The following is a 13,656-nucleotide window of genomic DNA, read 5'->3' as shown; positions in this document are numbered from 1 at the left end:
TACAGAGCATTTATGTTTAAACGCAAACAAGAAGTTCGATCTAACCTTGTGTTAGGCTGCGTATGCTGAGCCAACATTCTCCACGGGTGTGAATGAAACTGCGAAAAAAGCGTGGTGGTGGTCGCTGATTTGCGACACAGGTAAGCACAGAATAGAAATTCATTTGATTCTGATTTGTTTACCACCTTCCGCGCTAACCTGTCAACCTGGGCCACAATGTGGACGCGGAAGTCTTTTGAGCTAATGACAAAGCGCGAAAAAGGATATATCTGAAAGGCTGCATTCATTTTTAATAAATAAGAGAAGTTAGTTTCTTCTGTCATTAGACACGTTTATACAAGAGCAGACTGGTCCTGTACCCGTCCGATTTGAGAGATTGTGAACGGATCCTACAAAGCTGAACCAGAGCTGAACAACGCAGGTCTGGGCCGGGCCTGTTTGTCGCCAAAACAGGTTCAGTTTAGAAAGGCTGGGACTGCCCAGCATGGAGAAACGTGCTTTTTTGAACTATTCAAATCAGTTTTTGTGCAGTATTTTTTATCAAAGTCGAGCTACCAGGGCGACACGAGACGACTGCATTAGGAAGGTGTCCAAGATTGTCAGGAACGGCCGGATCGCATGTCGTCACGCCACGCTTTGAAAAAAGCCCTGTCTGCGCCATTTTGACTTTGTTGCGTAATGATAAGCACTTTTTTTTTCTGGAGATGATACGCCGTGCGCGGACAATCTTTGCCAACAACTACCGACCCTGCGCGTTACATTATTCACACTGCGCATGCGCATAACCTCGGCTGCTTGAGCACGCACTTAAGACAGAGTCCTTGAAGCTGTAGCCTTTCGCGCCAACCTACAACACTGTGTGGTCCACTAACAGGCTGAGAAATCAGTATGCTGTGGCAATGCTCTTACAGACCGCTATCCTCCTAACGGGATTTCCAATGACTACGGCTTTTTCGGGGCATCGCGTCAGTCATTACTCTCGAGTCGTGTGTGTGCCCGTTCTCTTCTGTCCCGTTCCTTTAGTGCTGTGTTTCCTAATGCTCCTGTTAGATGTCTGCTGTCTTGTGGAGCACTCGCATAGACGTCCAGAAAAAAGCGCATTTCTAACAGGAGACCAAAGAATAATTGCCCAGTTATTCTATTGTTTCTGCACTTCAGACCACATTGTCTTGCCCCATGGAAGATCGTCCACAAGGTGGTGCAGAGCAGAATAGTAGTTTTGCGGGCAAGCGAAAAGGAGGTATTTCAGGTTCGCTTACGGGCAGGGGCAATTTGGCAAATCCGCTTCCAATTTTACCCCCTTCCCACCGACGGGTGCGGCTGGCTTGGCGGCTCATGCCCAGTTGGTTCTAGTCTGCTTGGCGGAAGTGCGCATACGAGGGCTTAAATTACCTCTAATAATGTATTTCTCTCTAGGGAGCAACCACCTATTCTCTATCCGGTCTTAATCTATCCACCCCCCCCCCCTCTCTCTCTCTCTAGCATTGCGCCCATTAATGCAGAACCGTCAGTATTCCCTAAACATGCTTCGCACTTACAGAGCCTTTGGGAAATACTGAAGAGGGCCAGTTTTCCTCGAACACCTGGATTGTCCACCCGTTAGCGCGGTACAGCCCGGAGGATTTTACGTTGTGACTCTTACTGAACGGACGTGATGTAAAAGACGAAACTCGGCTTAAGTGAACTATTGCACCCTCTGGCTCAAGCCACACGTTAGAATGGTCGTAATGACAACCGTCGCAGAATTTAGCGCGTCTCGACGACCATGCGTAGGCGTCGACAAAAATCAGTATCTCATCGTCGAGAGCAGACGTAAGCTTCCCATGAATTCCACACAAAGTGTATCCCATATTATAAAGGCTAAAAGATGCTGGTTGTCATATGCCAGTCTTGGAGCCTCTGTCATCAGTGTTTTTTTTTTTCTCAGTTTATTTTATCGCCAGCGACAGCACGCTCGACTACCTTCACCGCTTTGGTGTATAGTTACCCGCGTTACCAGTGCTGGCCTCCGATGGGGAAGATGGCGTCAGCACATGGTACAGATCGCGGTCGCGGTCGACTGCGCCTTGCCTGTCCTCACAACCAATTTTTCTTTTATCGGCCTTCGCAAATATTCGCAGAACAAAGCAAACTAATGAAATACGATGAAGACTCGAGGATATTCACACTCCGTCGAGAGAGGCTACTAGTTCTGCATGCAGTGCGAGAGGCTGCGGCAACGGCCGACTGGTATAAGGCAGCGGGAAGCAAACTTGATCTGTTTCAGTTCAGTTCAGTTCAATTCAGTTTATTACCTTAAAAGTCCCCCGTAGAGACATTACATAAGGGGTGGGTTTGCGCTTTCATCTGTTCAGGTCTCGCTCGGACACCCAGGATGCCTTTCGGACGGAAAGTTTCTGAATATTTCGGTTAAATTCGCCCTCAAGGTTCTCTCTCATGTACAGCGCGTCAGTTTCTCCCGCATGATTGGCTGCAAGTTCGGATGATGTACGCCTTAATTTGCTAAGAATTGGAGCCAAATTGGAGTCTTTTCCGATACGTTTAGGGAGTAATATTGGGCTTTGGTTATTGAGGTTCGGATACTGCGAGGCATCGATAGACCGTCACATACCTTGTGGTTCTTTGAGTAGTACGTAGGCACTGACAAAACATTTAGGGAGCACCACCACACCTTTGGCTTCTTGGGATGGGATAGTGTGTGTAGGCACTGACAATATATTGAGGCAGTGCACAGTTATGCCTTGCGGTTCTTGATTAGCACACGTTTCACTGAAAGGGATACCATATTCCGGCAGGGCGAGCCACGGCGAGGTAACTTAGCGCACGAGCGCATGTCGGGTTTCTGTGCACTCCCCTAGTTGAGCACTCGTCTTCTGCGCTTGTTCTCCCCGCCTCAAACACGAACGTCGTCTGCTCCTCACCCTCTTCGCAGCCGGCGTCAATGCCACAAGAAATGCTGACGACAAGGTTCATGGGCACCCACGTACAGACATTCTGGCCGTGAACGCACCATGCGGCGGCATACTCTCACAAGACAAAAACAGGAGCGTAGCCACTCTTTATTGTTTACTTTACAATGCGTTCTTGCTAGACCCTGCAAGCACACACTGTTATGCCTAACCCTGTTTTTGATGATGATGATGAATTTTTATGGCGCAAGGGCATCTGTGGCCAAAGAGCTCCACGGCACAAGGTGTTTTGTCTTCCACTCAAGGTGGGGTCAAAGACCCATTGCCCAAGCATTTCATCCTGATTAAGCCGAGAACCAGAGCAGGGGAAAGCTTGTACCCACTGCATCACCTCTGGGTACCCAGCGACGCTGGGGATCGAACCCCGCACTTCCCGCATGCTCAAACGACTAGGCCACCGCTGCGGCCCTACACCTGTTTCCCTGCAAGAAAAAATTTAGCATATCCTAAAGCTCTCAACCTATGCGATTCTCACCTTTGAATAGCTATCTGTCTTGTCTTCCTCTCTACATTTTACATTTTCAAATGATTTTCAAATGATAGGGCTTCGCACCCGCCGCTGTGGCTCACTGGTTAAGGCGCTCGGCTGTGCGATGTCAGTGTCCGTAGATGTATAGGTGGTCGAAATTATTCCGCAACCCTCTACTACGGCACCTCTTTCTGCTTTCACTTCCACCTTCCTCCCTGCCCTCAGGGTGCGATTAAGGTGCCCAGCAAGAATTGAGACCCTTACTGCGCCATTAATTTCCTCGAAGCCATTTTTTCCCTTCACTTGCGTGTGGATGGCCAGTCTTGTTGTCAAGAGTACCTTTCATGATTGAGTTAAGTCGCACCCAGTACGTTTCCTTCTACGCGGATGTTAATGTTGTGCGTCAGACATTATAAGCGCCACGAATTTTTTTAGGAGAAAATAACTGTAAACACTTGTAACTTTTCTAGACGAAGATAGAACCCTCGCGGAGTTCATTCAGTGAGGTGCAGTTTTTAGGCGTTGACGTCGTTGATTAAGCCGCTGCTCTTGTTCCTTGTCGATGCCTCGTTGCGCCGGATGCGGCGATAAAAGACAAAAGGCGGGCTCTGTAATCGTGCGGTGCGGGCATAGTGGAGGGAGGTTGTGACGTATTCCGCAAGAAATGGGCGCGCTGCTAGAGCGTCAGGGATGCAATACGGGGCGACAGGGATGGGTGAGAGGAGGGTGCGAGGTTCCGTAACGGGCGTTCAGAAGAATCCAGGCGCTCTCTCCTCTTCAAGCCGTTGAGTAATGTCACCACAAGCCCTTATCAGTTCTCCGTCCAGGCCTCCGAAAACAGCAGTCTGGACAGTCGAATGATAAGGAAACGTGGAAACGGAAGTTGGATCCGGTCGATGCGTGTTGAGGCAGGCGTTTCCGTTTCCGGAAAGGACGCGAGGCGAGACCACCGCCATACCAGTGCGGCGGCGGCCTCCTTTCTTCCCTGTACGCCCTAGGCGGGCCTTCGTGTAAGACTGAAGGAGGCGCTGGTGTCGGTTGGAAAAAAAAAAAGAAAAGAAAAGTAGATAAAGCAACGAAGGAAGAACGCGACAGAGCTGCCACGTAGCGCCCTCTTGTGCGGTGCCTTACCCCTTTTCTCTTGTCTGGATCCCGAGACCGGTGCAGCTAATTACCGGCGGAGGAGGAAGGTAAAAGCTCTGTGCGCCTCTCTCTCTCTCTTCCTCTCGCGAAGGCACGACGCTGCCTCGCTGAACGGAGGCCGTAGAGCGCGCGCTCGCGTCGCGCACGCTTCGTTCCGCGCCGTTTCCTGAGTCGCCCGGATAGCGGCGGGTCAGAGCGGCGTTATCGAGGCGCATCCGGCAGTTGATGCAGAAAGTGTCGCTGGAGGTGCGGCCTCCGTCTCGTGTCCGCCAGCGGCGCGGATCTTCACGGGGCCTCCTCTGGGGCTGGGGGATCCGGTGTAGAGCACAGCTGTCTGGTACCCTGCGGAGTACAATCGGAACGAAAACGTCCATTAGTTCCAGCCTTTGAACCCTAACATGGTTCACTCATTAGAGCTGCATTTAAATCTTAAAAGAACGCCCTCTCTTAAAGAGCAACTAACGTAATCCGGGTAACCAGTTCCTGACTGTGTAGTTTGCCGGAGCAATAATAAGATGCACAGGCGCCAGTGTCGAAACATGCGACAAAAAAAAAAAAAAGCCGACTAAAACAACCGTGCAAATGATTCCCTATGTTCTCCAAGTTTCCCAGTCTACAACAAGATTGCTTCGCTGCATGACGTAAGAGTGGTCTTTTCTGCGTCACAAGAACAAAAAGAAGCACGTGTATGAGTTAACAAAAATTAGGAACACAATGAGGCGGATGCAGAACGTGAAGTAAATCTACTAACAAGTTCTTCGAACACCAAGAGGGTGTAATTTATACAGTTTCCTTGCCGTTTAGGAAATCATTGCACTGGACACGCGCGGCGTAACAGAAACGCTCGGTGGCTCCTTCAAGCACCGGGGAATGTTGCACCCACAGAGTTTCGCAAGAATATCTGCAGGGAAGAGAGGCGCCACCGTCTATGCGAGTTTCTAGAAGAGCATTTCATCCAATGCGGGAATGCCGGGAAGAGGGGGTTCCTCACTTGGCTTTGCTATAGTCAACGTTGCGTTAAAAGCGCGGATTCTGACGAGGAGATGTGGCTGCACAGCGATGCTCTCCATTCAGTGCTCATTAATTTTTTTTTTCATTGCTGCATATTTCACTTCTTTCATAAATTTAACGCAAGCGAATGTTTGGTATGGGCTCGTACAGAAATTAGCGAAGCATTTTTTCCTTTTAGAGTTATTAAGTCGAGAAAAGTACTGTTACGATGAAATCTACATTTTTTTTTTTTTCGCGAAGAAAAATCCGAAGCGACTACTTCTCGATCTTGCCTGAGAGGATGAAGTCACACGTCGACACTTTTCCCTTTAGGTTAGTGTGCGAGGAACTGTGATCGCATCAGATGTTATGCACACCCATCTTCTAGAGCACCGTCTCTGGCAGAGTCACACTCGAGAATAAAATCGGAACTTCTGGAGGCATTTTTCATGTCAACACCGCAAGACGAGGGTGTCAGCTCACTGTCACTGACATCTAGCGAGTAGAAATAGAATTTCCGCGTCGCTGAGCGTGTAGGTAGTACATCACGGCAATTGGAAACAAGGTTGATTTGCGCGCCACCTTTCCCGACCTCGAGTTGCATCCGGAGTGGTACTTTTTAGCGGTCAAACAGATCAACGACCGCATGAGCGTCCCATAATTGTGTTAAGCTACCTCTTGACCGCTGGTCATTCATGAAGCGGTTTTGCACTACGCAGGGTTTATTCATTAACCGAAAGGCGCAAATGTGCCCCTTCTTTCGATCCTGTAGTGTTCAGTCTTGAATAAAAGATGAGTGTGTTAAATAACTAGCAGAGCATGCGAAAAACTTCTTGTCAGTACCCTTTGAATTGTCATGAACACTTCAGTGACTTTTTGTGCTGAAAGAAAATTGTGCTCGATGCTCCAGTATATTTTCAGTTCAAGAAATAAACGTTTTCTTTCACAGCGCGCTTTGGCCTAGCGTAAACCGCGATTATCAACCAGCAGCCATCTGCGGATACCCGCCACCCAGAGGCGCCAAGTGCTCATGCTCAGATACCAAAGTGGCAGGTGCGAGCGCACACCTGCCACTGCGCAGGCGCGGCTGGATTCCCCGCGTAAGCGGATCACGGATTGCGCAGTGCTAAAGCTAGCTGCCGGTTAACAAGCGCGCAAAGAGCGTATCTAGCGCCGTCCTTAAGCATATTCCAGCAAGCAAACGGAGGCGACATGTCACCATAAGCCTTCCAGTTTCGTTAACGCGTCTTGCATGCTGCTTGCTTTTATTCTTGTCTTTAATAATACCATGCCTACTGCGCAAATGATTGGCAAAAACGCTTTGTGTAATGAAAGTTGTTATTTGTGTACGTTTGTCTGTCGACAGTTTCTTTCCGTACGTGCATCCGTCGGCGTGGGAGTTGATCAGCGCACTGCTAGCAGAAATCAAGACCCGTCTGTTCGATGCTGGCGCGATATTTTCTTTTACGCAGCCGGGACAGGGGTCAATGACCATTGGTTAAGGGGGCTCCTGCAGACCTTAGAAGCAGCGAATGCTAGCGCTCGTTTTATCACCGACTGTTTGTTTGCATTCTGATGAGTGAAAGTTCACTAAGGAACTTGAAAATGTTGGTAGTTGGCCTAGAGCGGAACATCATAGCGTGGGAAGCCCCAGGATAGCTCACTGAATGCCGTTCCGTCGATTGTTTATTCATATAAAAGATGTCCATATCACTGAGTAAGAGGATTCTGGCACAGTGTCTAATGAACGCCGGGCGGAGAATCGTCCTGTGCTCCGTGTAAGGTACCTTCATCTCTTCTTCGGGGAGTTCCTCCTAAGCGGGTACCAACTAGACCAACCAAGAACAAAGGCGCTCGACACAAGTTCTACGTACGCAATTATATGCTTCACACAGCGCCAGAATGTCCTTCATAAGCGCAGTTTATTCGCTTTCCAAAGTTGTATCATGTGAAAAAAATTCGTTATGTGGATAAGAAAGGTGCAGTAACAGTCTGCGGTGGACACCTGAAGAGAGCGCCGTGAGGGAAATGATGAATGAGAGAGAGTACGTGAAAGAAAGTGGAGTGAAAGAGGTGCCCCAGTGATAGGGACTACTCCGAATTAATTTTCGCCATCTGAGGTTCCAGTAAGCATCACGTCTTCACTAACGTCAAGATTCCTCAGCATGGGGTCCTTCAACGTGGTTCTTTAACCCGAGGTCTTTGAGGACGGTGATGCGTCTTCCGACGTTCAGGGCCACGCTCGATACACGCCAGGTCAACTCGTCACACATCGACTTTCCATCCCTTTCCAGTACAATGACGCTTAGTAAAATGCGCTCGCGTTTCATCACTTGCAGACGCTAGGGGCTGCAGTCTGACGGCCGTGCTGACAGAAACTGCCGGCACAAAAAATGCCAGACTATAAGGAAAAGGCTGCCCTTTAAGTGTACGTAAGGGAAGACCTTTAGCTCCTGCAGGTCAGCTTTAACGAGTTGAGACGGGAGGTAGGGGGCGCGCCACAGCGAAAGAGCACGACGAATGGAACTGGATAACGTTCAGCGCAGGACAAAGAGAAAAACACACACACACACACAAAGATGGCAGTGCACCTGAATTGACGCAAGGTTAAAGGCTGTGCGCAGAATGCGATGCTCGTGCAAGACCCGTAGTAGAGGAATAAGGAGGAGAGGAAGGGGGGGGGGGGGGGGGCACACATGCGCAAACGCGATGGCAGGAAAGCAGCCAGAAATAAAATAATGATACAAAAAAACAAAGGCTCGCCAATGCGAGATGAAGAAACTGAGAAACGGAGGGAGTAGAAGAAGAAAAAGTAAGTATGGGAAGGGAGTCCGCCCGAAGCAGCAGTCGGAGCCCGGAGCATGCCAATAAATTGGAGGTCCAATTCGTCGCATCCTCGTCCGCCCGCCGTTCTCCGCGCTCTCCCCCGCTACATCCGAGCGTTTCCCCTCCGCCCGCGGAGAATGTTCGGCCTTTAACGGACGAAGAACGCAATGGGAACGCACAGGAGCGCGAGAGCGACGAAGGGCGGACCGCGGTCGCTTTCACCCCGCAAAATAAAATAAAAAAACGAAGCACCGAAAAAAAAAAGACTAAAAGAAAAAGAGGCGCGGTAAAAGGAAGAAAGGCGAGCAGAACTCACTTTTCGATATATAAAGGGTCGAAATTTGCCGCGCGCTAGAGAGAGCGAGAAAGAGAACGATGCCTAGAAAGAGACGAAAGAACGAAGATGAAGAGAAAAAGAAAAAAAGAACAAAGTACGCGCCTGCACACAAGCGGGCAGATAGGATACACGCACATAACACACATAACCGAAGGCGCAGGCATTCGACGCAACGCAGTGCAGAGGGAAAGAGGGCGGCCAGGAGGAGAGGAGGAAGCAAGCGCAAACACACCACGCCAAGCGGCGGCGGCAGCAGCAGACGGCGATTGAAAGAACTGCACAGGATGAACGGTCAGAAAACAGCCGCCTCTGTGTACGGAGTCAAATCGATCGAAGAGGGGGGTTTTCGTGGAAATCACGCCGGCGTGGCCGCTGTTGTAAGCGTGAGATGTTCCATCGCTTTGTGCCGCTGCTGCTGCTGCTGCTGCAGCGTGACCGCAGCGGCGCGTAGTTGCTGCTTCTTTCATTTTCTTTCCCGACTGCTAACGGCTGGCCAGCGGGGAACTCGGGCCGCCCGGCCGGGAGTCCTGTACCGGTGCGGCCGCGGTCCTCCAGCGCGGAAAGAAAGCTCCGGGACCGCGCGGCGACTCCAGCGAAAGCCGACCGATGGCGGCCTTGTCGTTAAAGCGTCGCACGCCCCGCGAAACCGTTGCGGGGGTCCGGCCGCCCGCGTGGCCTCGCTATAGCGAACCGATCGCCCGCGTTAAAATGTAATGAACGATACTGGCCTGCCAGCCGAGAAGAAAGAGCATGGGACACGACAAGTGAGTCGCAAACGCTGGCTGGAAGAAAACAAAGTACGAGAGAGAAAGCAAAGCAAGTAAGCGACTTAGGAAGATGAGAACGCCCGGGACATGTCAGTATCTTCCTGCTCTTCTTGCTATTCTCGTCCGTTTCGTATACGCCTATCACGGAAATGTTCCGGGACATGCGATTCGAGCGGGCAGCGTTCGGCCGCCGCGGTTTTGGATGTTTGTATCCCCGCGTGCGCCGTTCTGTAAATCCCTTATTTAATCTACGCCGAGCCAGGAAGGAAGTCTGGACAGGATTATCCCTTCGGCTGTGTCCGCCGAGGCAATAAGCTTAACGTCGCGGCGAACGAAGAGCAGCGCAGTATATTTTGAAGCGAGGCAGACGGCGGTTTTCCTCGTGGTCGGCTGGTTCTCTCTCGAGCGGCGAGAGACCGGCTTCTTAACGGGCTCCGCTTGGCCACTGGTCGCCCGCCTACGAAGCTTAGAATCCTGTTTTTTTTTCTTTTTTTGTAATTCTTGCAGAACGTTCGGGTTTCTTGGTTATTGGTATTTTGAGGGCATGTTTATTTATTTCCTCTTCTTTTTCTTTTTGGAGAACGACTTGCGAAGCGCACGCGAAGAACAGGACACGGAGTCGCTTCTCTTTTCTAAAGTTTAATTGTTCAGAAAAGTCGGCCGTTGCTCTATCGGAGAATGTCCACGGGCTCTTTCCTTTTCTTTCTGTTTGAGGCATGCGCTTTTCCTTCCTCGGCCAAATCGAGCTCGCCAGACGGTGCATGCAGGGTTGTTGATTACTTTGCCATGCAACGTCTATCTACTGAACCTTTTTATTATTGCTATATTCTGCAGTGTAGTTTAGACCTAATGCAGTTATCCAGTCACCGAGATTTGTTTTAATCCCTCCCAGCCTTCTACGAATCTATGCAGCAAAGAAAGGAGCTTACTGGACAGTCCAGACAGTTTGCATTGCAATTGTCAGCTTCCAATGAAAAATGGCTGAGGCTTAGCTAAGGTTAAGCCTAGTCAGATGCGAAGCATATTTATGGCTAGGCTTGGTAATATCGGTCGTTCTTTCTCGAGTCGCTGCCGTCGCTCTTCAGAAGTTTCCCGGGCACGCCTATTCCATTTCGTAGCATTCCAGCGTTCCGAACTTGTAGAACTACTGACGGACTCGGTGGCAGCACTAGTGGAAGCATTGCTGACAAGTTCCTCGCTTTGTTCTTCAGTTGTTGTAGAACGTTGTCGCCGAGCCGCATATTGAGCACGCCGCTTAGCCAGACGTTCATCCCGCTCTTCATCGGTCTCTGTGGCACGCTGAAGCTTTCGCTTCTCGTTCAAATCAGCCCTGCTTCTAGGCGGCATCCCAACACCTGGCCGCCTCGTAAGTGCCCGGAGAGCGAGGCAAGCTCAGCTTTATACCGCTGCTGTAGCGTCACGTGGTCAGCTGCAGCGCCTCTGATGTGGAGCCTCCACCGCCGCGGCCGACCGCGCGAGCCGGCAGCCCATCTCTCCTCTGCTGTGACGTCATGTTGCCACGTGGTCAGCCGCCTCGCCTCTGATGTGGAGCCTCCACCGCCGCGGCCGACCGCGCGAGCCGGCAGCCCATCTCTCCTCTGCTGTGACGTCATGTTGTCACGTGGTCAGCCGCCGCGCCTCTGATGTGGAGCCTCCACCGCCGCGGCCGACCGCGCGAGCCGGCAGCCCATCTCTCCTCTGCTGTGACGTCATGTTGCCACGTGGTGTCACGTGGTCACGCTAAAGGTCAATGGTAGCTCCACCGCCGCGCTCGACGGGCTGTAGTGTAGCTCTAGTAATATGCTTCGCATAAAAGAAAATTGATTTTGTTGGGTTTGTAATGTGCGACCTAAATCACGCTGTGCGCGCGTTGCGAGAGAGGACTGCTGACCTTGAGGGTGTGGCGCTGTCAACAGCATAACGAATACGTCTTGCTGATGACAGGTACAGTACAGCTGACAGCGAAAGTTTGTAAGGTGCGAGCCTGCGGAAAAAAAAATCCATCCGGTGCAGTAACACGGGCCAACCGACTGAAAAGCCTACATGTATGACGGAACGTGTATGATCCATCCGCTGGTATCAGTGCTAGGCGACTGGGACGCGAGGTAGCGCTACAAGAAATTTGTTCCCTAGCACACACGTCCTGTACACTTTTGCTGTTGACTGCACGTGATTGCGCGGGCTGCTTAATGTCAACCTTCCAATGACAATTTCATAATTACAGACAAACTCGAGTTGCTGCTTGGCTTAAGACAACTTTAGACCTTACAACTTTTGCCGCAGGGATCGTAGCCGGCTAAGCATTCATCACCACTATCATCATCATCAGCTTGACTACACTCCCTTTCATGCATTATACTCCAAATTCGCACTTTCAAGGGACGTACCGCGACCAGGACACAAATGCCTGGATAATAAGTGTCATTACTGTTCATCTCAACTAGTTGGTTGGTTTATGAGGTTTAACGTCCCAAAGCGACTAAGGCTATGAGAGACGCCGTCGTGGAGGGCTACGGAAATTTCTACCACCTGTGGTTTTTTAACGTGCACTGACATTGCACAGTACACGGGCCTCTAGAATTTCTCCTCCAAAGAAATTCAACCACTGCGGCCGGGATCGAACCCGCGTCTTTCTGGTCAGCAGCCGAGCACCATAACCACTGAGCCACCGCGGCGGCATCTCAATTAGTGACCATACAATAGCTTAAGGCCTTGACTACTATAAATGGCAGTGGTGCGTTCGGGCTCTACTTTATCTATGTTTCGTCCATAATTCGTAACACGCAACACACGTAACAAAACTTCCTGAAGGTAAATACTGTTCTTTTCACTTTAGAAGTACTACACGTTCGGATTGTCGATACGCTAATTAGTGGATAACAGCAATGATTACGAGTGTTTAACAATAAGGCACCAAGTTATGTACGGGTACGAAGAGCTACTGGGTCTTTCACGTTCTTGTTCTAATTTTACGCATTAAGAGTAGTTATCTTTTGTTTGTGTCGCGTTAGCGGCTTGGAAAGTGTATACATTCTGTGTCAATTGAAATTAGGCTTAGTTGCGAGTTAGAGCATGTTGTTCCCTGCCTGGTGTTTAGCACTGTGCGTTCTTAAGCTCTCCCCATAATATAACAACTAGTCTGAGGTATTAAAACGAGATGCGTGGCTTTCGCCTCCTTTTCGTGAAGCTCACTGGCGAATTCCCTGCCAGCTGTTACTTAAGTGGCGAAAAGGCTATACCATAAGAGTCTGAAAATTACCTTGAAACCCGAGCTTGGCACAGTCCTCCCTGGTCGGCCCCTGCTGGCAGAAATCTATTCATCCGTGAAAGCTAAACGCAGCAGGATCCGCACTGCAGCTTCCAGGTCCCCGACACCTTCCACGCCCGGCAGCTGCAAAAGGAAAAAGGATGGAGAAGAAGACGGTAGTGAGTGTTGGTGGCGTGCATCGGCATAACATGGCGATCAGTGCAGCTCATGCTGTCAGCACGTGTCCATTGAATATCAAATCACGTTGACCTGCGGGAGACTACGTTTTTAACCACTAAGCAGATATAATAGAAAGCTTTAGTACAGTCGGACAGCCCTATGGAAAATATGGTAACGCCTTGCCGTTGCTGCCACTGCCAGGCTTGTCTGGCCACATTTGCCCCACGGTCTCTTATCGTGGTTACCCTGTTTTCCCTACGACGATGCTCACCCTTTAATATCGGTTCCAGAATTGCAGCGCGTTTGCTTCCGAAACTGATTCTGGGCCTTTGGCGCGTCTTGTATTTTTTACCTACACTTCACAACCATCCATTTCTAGGGACTGATTTTGTCCTTCTATTGCTCTCCATTCTTATAAATGTAGCGCTTCGCAGTGTTGATACTTTGTTTAGATATTGCATCAAAGAGTGCTCGCAGTCGGAAAATAACCGAGGATATTACAGGACACGGAAACAGCGGTGAAGACAAGCTTCGCAAACTACGACGGCGACTGTTTTCAAAGTAGCGTCTTCTTCACGTTTTTTTTTTGCATGAAAAAAAAAGAAATCTGTGGCACTCTGAGCCCAGGCTTGTAGTTTAAATTTGTGCAACGCTCTCAGCTTTGCAGATAATTTATGCGGAGTATCAAGTTGTACACGAGAAACTATGAAGTTCACGCAGTTAAAAAT

General features: G+C 50.0%; 1 long non-coding RNA gene across 1 annotated transcript in view; it reads right to left on the bottom strand.

Moving 5' to 3' along the window:
• Positions 1–2,802: 2,802 nt before the first annotated feature.
• The window catches only part of LOC149340488 (uncharacterized), a 40,177-nt gene continuing 29,323 nt past the window's right edge, over positions 2,803–13,656 (bottom strand). Inside the window, exons 2-3 of the long non-coding RNA XR_016283868.1 lie at positions 12,761–12,892; positions 2,803–4,923 (exon numbers count right to left, since the gene is read on the bottom strand). This is a non-coding gene — a long non-coding RNA (uncharacterized LOC149340488). The remainder of the gene's footprint in view (positions 4,924–12,760; positions 12,893–13,656) is intronic.

The sequence above is a fragment of the Amblyomma mixtum genome, chromosome 6 (assembly GCF_055824585.1).
Source record: "Amblyomma mixtum isolate Tamu chromosome 6, ASM5582458v1, whole genome shotgun sequence".
NCBI classification, from domain to species: domain Eukaryota; kingdom Metazoa; phylum Arthropoda; class Arachnida; order Ixodida; family Ixodidae; genus Amblyomma; species Amblyomma mixtum.
Note: the sequence above shows the minus strand (reverse complement) of the source record. Positions and strands in the feature narration are given on the sequence as shown.